Here is a 6,472-nt window from a genome sequence, read left to right as displayed (position 1 = left end):
TTAAATGGTTAATAAGATAAATAACCCCGCCGCAGCAAACCTGCAGACTAAGTGAATTTCCATTTACATGACTGGATTTCTACTACTAAATACATTCATTAAACATTGTCAGATTTATTTCCTGTTTAAATAACATAAATTTTAGTAAGTACTTAGGTTTGCTGCTACAAGGAAGATATTGAGGTGTGTATTTTTATTGTAGTGTCGATAGCTTAATTATTAAATGAAAAAAAAAAACCAAATTTGGTTTAAATACCATAAACATTTATATAATAACATTTGTATAAACATTGTATAAACATTTGTTGGGGAAGCATTCATTGCACGTTGCAAATGATTATCCATAATCAAGCAAACTACAACAGTTTATTTATTCTCCATAAGAATAACACAGGAATTTTAAATTTATAATTGTTTAAATTATCTCCGTAACCGTTGGGCATACATCAACGCTTCAAGATACAAAATTGTTTCTTTTTTAAGCTCTACAAAATTGTTTGGAGATAAAATATGAAACTTTGTGTTTTTATGGTTAAAAATGGGAGAAATCAGCCCATAAACCCCCGTTCCCATAGTCCGATTATGCTGATTCGCGAAATCGTTCGAATAATGTAGGTTTACGCGTTTGTACCAAATTTCAACAAAATCAGATCATTTTTGCTCGAGTCATCCTATCAACTCCTATCATCACATACACGGATTCGCATAAATATTGACTTAACATATTGTCATAATTAATATTGTAATTGTTTTATTTGTACCTAATACTTTGTTTAATTTGAAATTAATATTTCCCTTAAACAATTAGCAATAAAGCTGGGTGATTAATCGTAGAATGCTTTGTCTACGAGCTGCTCGAGGAAACCCTGAATTGTCTGCGATTTCTATCCCGAGGTGATTTAGACACCAGACATTGTGTAAGGTATTACAGCAAGTATCCTCATGTAATCATTGTTTCTAATAAAATAAATGAATATTCTGGGTTGTAGCATTGATTTTGCATAATGTGAAAACGACAGGGGGTATCGTATAATACAACGGAATCGTTTGGCTGTTGTGCAAGTAGGCTGCAAGTTTTCAGTAACTTATTCTACTGACCTATTTGAGGATGTGGTTTTCAGTATGGTGTATTTTATATTCGGTCAGTCTGTAAGAAGTGGTTGTGTCGAGCTTTTTGGGAGATATAATTCTTTAAAGTTATTTTATGTTTTTCATAAAATGTGTTCTTTTTACATCTTGTTAACGTTTTCCAGGCTACTTTAACTTTTCACCACACTACGATTTTTTTGACGTTTCACAAACGTTTATTAGAGGCCGAAAGCTACGTATTGCTGTCAATGCCAGCTGGCATCGTCATTTGGGGACCGAGCAAGTTTTTACATCCCTAGGGCCGAAAATCAGCTGTTCGATTACTTTCCTAAAACATGTTTAATGCATAAATACACAACCAGTATCCATAGCGTTGCAATAGACTTGTTTTATTGTCACCGCAGCCTAGCAACTATTTATTATTGTTGCTGATTGTTCCAATTATTTCTTCACATAACCTTAAAGTTGTCGATGCGTTAACTGTAAGTGTGCATTATGATTGTGGAGAATAGTGGTAATAGAGTATTTCCGTTTTTATTCTGTCTAATTTACAGCTGGTCAACAGTGGAGACCGTTTAAAAATGCTTAAAGTTTTATAAGTCTCAGAGTGTGATGAGTCTAGTTTTATCTATGATTGTTGTCGAATTTGTTAATCTAAATAAATATTGTAACTTAAAATTGAAGTTTTTGGCTACCTGATGCAATTTACGAGGTTGGCCAACTCAAAAACTCCCTCTTTTCCCAAAATCATCCCGTATGACTTCTTATAGGGTTTATTAAGTACATTGCCAACCGGGCGGGAAAAACCCAGTTCATGCAAACAGAGTTGATGAAACCAGTTTGATGAACTAAGAAAGACAATAATAAAAGCCTTTCTCTAGGGTTCCAAAGAAATACGAAAAAGTAAATTTCACAAATGGGTAGAAATGGAAAACGCATTTGATTGTTATTTGGAAAAACCATAAAATAATTGTCCCTTTTAGTTCATCAACTTCCATATTATTGCTCTGAATACAATGTCCTTTATTCTCTATAAGAAGAAATCACATGTATGTGAAAACGAGAGATCCAGTGTTAGCCAACGTTGTCCAATTGTTGACTGTATCTGCTAGTCTACCATTTTAATTTTAGGTCACAATATGCATTTAGGTTAACAAAATTCGCAGAATAATGAGAAAAACTAAGCTTTATTATTTGGCTGACAACAAAAATAGTCGTTCGTTGAAAAGTAGTGGTATTTCTAAGAAATTTTACTAATCTTCTTTGAACACCCTGTACTTAATTTACACCAAAAACTGCTGTGTTCTTTTAACTTAGAACACAGTTTTAAGCTTCCATTATTAATTCTTTAGCAAATCTAAACTGGTATATTCTATACGAAGATTTACAGGTGATAAACTGTCCTAGCAATCACAACCAATCACGTAGTTTAGTTATCGTCTATAAAATCTTAGACGAGAAATCTAAATAGGGCGTGAAAGCCACTTGGAAAGCTAAGACGAGATTTATGCCCCAATTTCTGGCGAACGTTAGACTCAGAAGTGCAATATATCTCGATACGAGAACAACCCCTCTAGTTTAACCCTTAACTGCCTCTGTGCCTTTATTTAGATTTTCTTTGTCAACATTTACGACGACCTACAGTCAATCAAGGAAGATTAAAAATTGAAAATTTTAACCATTCATACATTATGTGTATGGATTAAGTTAGGTTAAATTTAGGATAGCTAGTAATAGATCTTCAGAATTTTAGGAAATGACTACAATCACTAAAAGATTAACTTAACCGAAGTCAGTGTACTTTAGCCCACCTCGTTTCGCCAGTAATATATATTCTATAGTTATTTAATACGCAAGCAGATTTTTTGGGACAATTACTCCTCCGAACCTACTGAACCAATTGACATGTTTTTCGTGTCATTGAAAAGAGCGTAACGTGAAGTTGGGCAGGAAACATTCTTTTTAGGGTAATAATTAGAGAGTGAGGCCCTGGGGCCCTTTAAAGTTTCACATTTCTCCACAAGATTAACATCTAAAACAAAAATTGTTATGAAACTCAAGCTGTTGTCAGAAATTAAAAGTGAGAAGAGGAACATACGTTAATTGTAAACAGTCAATAAGTTTTCTAATTTAACAGGTTGCTACAAACATTTACTGACTTGGTTGAAATGAAATATTTACTATTTTTATTAGGGTTGGTGTAAATATTAAAATGGAAAAAAGCTAGAGAGCTTGAATGATTTTATATACTAAAAAGAAAACTTAAATAACACTGAGCTGCATTTCTCAGTAATTATTAAAAGAGGCGATTTGCAGTCTATGGAAACATAGGAAAGTCATAGAACACCACCATGGAGAAAGAATAGAAATAATGTTTATTTTTAGAATTTATATTCGTTATTATGGTATTGCGGCTGAGTAAGGCTATTTGTAGAAAACACTAAAAAAACCAGATCAGCTTTTGAAAAATTATAAGATATTTACAAGAAATGTTGATTATATCAATCTGTTATGTACATCTTGAGTATTTCCATAATCTTTTAGTCGAATTTTTTTAAAGTCATCAGAAACTATGACTGTTATTCGTTTTAAAATAACGCCAGTAATACTTAGCAATTGCTCGAATTCTAGCAACAGGTACACTAGTATCTATCTATATATTAATAGGCAAGCATGTTTCTTTAAAACCTTTTTTCTCAGCTCGTGTGCATCGTAGGGAAAATTTACGCATACTGTTAGAAAGCTATTTTCCTGTAGGTGTGCAGAATCCCTTTATAAATTAAAATAGGCTCAAAAATAAGCACAAAAAATAATTTAAAATTTTGAAAAATTTAACATGGATATTATGAGTTGCCATGCTGGTGACGAAATAACAACGAAATATAAACAGAAAATCAAAACAAATGGAAGAAACTCCAATCACATGTTCTATTCAAAGTGTGGAATAAAAATAAAGAAGTCTGTACATTAAATATTTTTGGTCGAGTTTCGACCACTGGACGACCTCTAGAAGGAGAGGACACGCTGTAGTTTCGTTGAAGCCAGCGTACTGGGGAGGGGGGAGAGGCAGCGCTACTCTCCCGCCCCCCTCTCATACTGCGTGTTATGCGTTACTGGAAGATTTGGTAACAGAAATATCAATTGACTATTTTAAAATTAGACTTCATCATGCTACAAAAATTAAAAAGTTAAATTCTAACCGTAATATTAGGAACCTATTAAGAGGAAAGTCATATTTATTTACCAATAGTACGTTCAAAGGTGAGTAATTTACACAACGACGACTTGTATTTTAGAATTCGTTGTCCTTGTTTTTATTTTTTTCCATACTTGTATTGTGTATTATTTATAATACTCTAACCAGAGCGCGGGACTCCGGTTTATGGGGTCCCGGGTTCAAATCCCGCCATATCACCAATAGATTTTACTGTTCATAAATTAAAACTCAAATCATGAGTAGTACTGTATGTGTATTTGAACATTTTCTTAAAGAGAAATAAAATAAGTTTTAATCCTTTAAAAGAATGATAAACGCACTTTAGCGTCAGAAGACGCGACGATTGTTGAACATTTACACTTTACATCGAAGTTTCTTTAGGCAAACAGATCAAATATAGTTCAATATGATATTAAAAAAATCAAGAATTTGATTGCCAAGAAATTGTTTTACTTTTTATGATTGTAATTTAATTGTAACGGCTGTTGGTGTAAAAAAAAGTTAGAGCGACTTTGCATTTTTTCTTAACTTTGGCTATTTAAAATCACCTGGCTAGCACATAAATGACTTAAAACTAGTAAAATATGATATTAACAAATCGAGAAAACTATGAAAAATGCAAATTTAAAATGTATTTCACCACCCGAATTAAAAGTTTCATTTTAACCTATTATTAGTAAGATTGTTTTATAAACTGGAAAAATAAAAATAAAATGTATTGTAATTATTTTTCTAAATACCACTTTTAAATATAGGTAAATATATATTTTTTATTTCGAGAATCTCTTAAGGAACACGATTAAATTGTTAATTTGTGTAGATACATCATATTTTTTTCAAAAACGTAATTATAGTAATCATATGTTCAAAGTCCAGGTCAATTCTTTCAACTTTGATCTTCAATAATAAATAATAGTTTTTATAGGAATGATTGTCACCGTTCGATACGAAATTTAATTTACTTTAAGGATGCCATCGGTGAATAACACAGGTGTTTTAGTTTAGCGGCAATTTTAATTCGAAACAGCGCGCGTCGCGTTTTTCCCTATCTCTCCCATGTTGTAGCCGAGGCTTTTTGCCACTCTACGGCTCCGCGTGCCCCTCTTAGTACAGGTAAAATAATACAAAAACACTCCATATAAACAACAAAATTTGTACATTCATGAAATTTCACCTGTGAGTTACTAATAATATGAGAAATGAAGATCCGATGAGTCCCCAAAATTTTGGGTGTGCTAAGGCCCTTTTTGGGGCCCTTTTTGTTCCGAAGGGCCCTTGTTCCTGAATAATTTTGTTTTTACGTTTAAGGTCGAGGGAGGTGTGGTTTTCGATGGTTTAAGTTTTTTTAAATCGATTGAGACTAGTTTTAAGTGTATTAAACCACTCTATACAGAGTGTTTCGAAATATTATTACTTTTTACGTTATTTGAACATTTATTCACAAAGTGATAAAATTAGTTACCTCCATGCTCTATATAAAAGGGCTATTAAGACCAATTTCAAATTGATATGTATTTTTCTAAGGTAGTTATTTAAGTTATTTTTTTACATTAATTAAAAATTAAAACAATTGTATTTGTATAAAACCTTACAACATTACATATTAAAATGAAGTACTTAAACTAAAGCTATTTTTTCTACAATTTATGTAGTATCTCTCTTTACAATTTCATCATCACAATAATTATTCTCAGACGACTCATTAACAATTTTATTATTCTTAGCAACTTGTCCATCTTTACTGATTTTGTCCAAGTTGGTGTTCAAGCAGGATTCCCCTTTACAAACCTAAAACCTTGCATATTGCAGAACAGGCAACACCAATCTTAAAGCACGAACAATGTGGTGCAAAAACACCTTTCATACATACTGACGTTTGCAACTTGTATCTTAAATTCCTCAAACTTATTTTCAATCAATACAAGTACGGGTATTTTTCGTGGTTATGACGGCCAGGACAGCACTCAGACATCAGAGCAGCATTGTCGGTACAAGCATTTTTGTCCTGAACAAAATTCTGTAACTAATTTTATTACAACCCTGAACGAGGTTTATGGGGTAAAAATTGGGGTTTCTTATTTACGTTACCCTCAAAACACAAAGTTTCCCAATTTTTCTCAAGTACATTTTAAATAACTTAAAAACAAATAATTTAGTATATTTTTA

This window comes from Macrosteles quadrilineatus, unplaced genomic scaffold (genome assembly GCF_028750875.1).
Source record: "Macrosteles quadrilineatus isolate MER2022 unplaced genomic scaffold, UCM_ALF_1.0 Scaffold_5__1_contigs__length_97177068, whole genome shotgun sequence".
NCBI lineage: Eukaryota > Metazoa > Arthropoda > Insecta > Hemiptera > Cicadellidae > Macrosteles > Macrosteles quadrilineatus.
Note: the sequence above shows the minus strand (reverse complement) of the source record.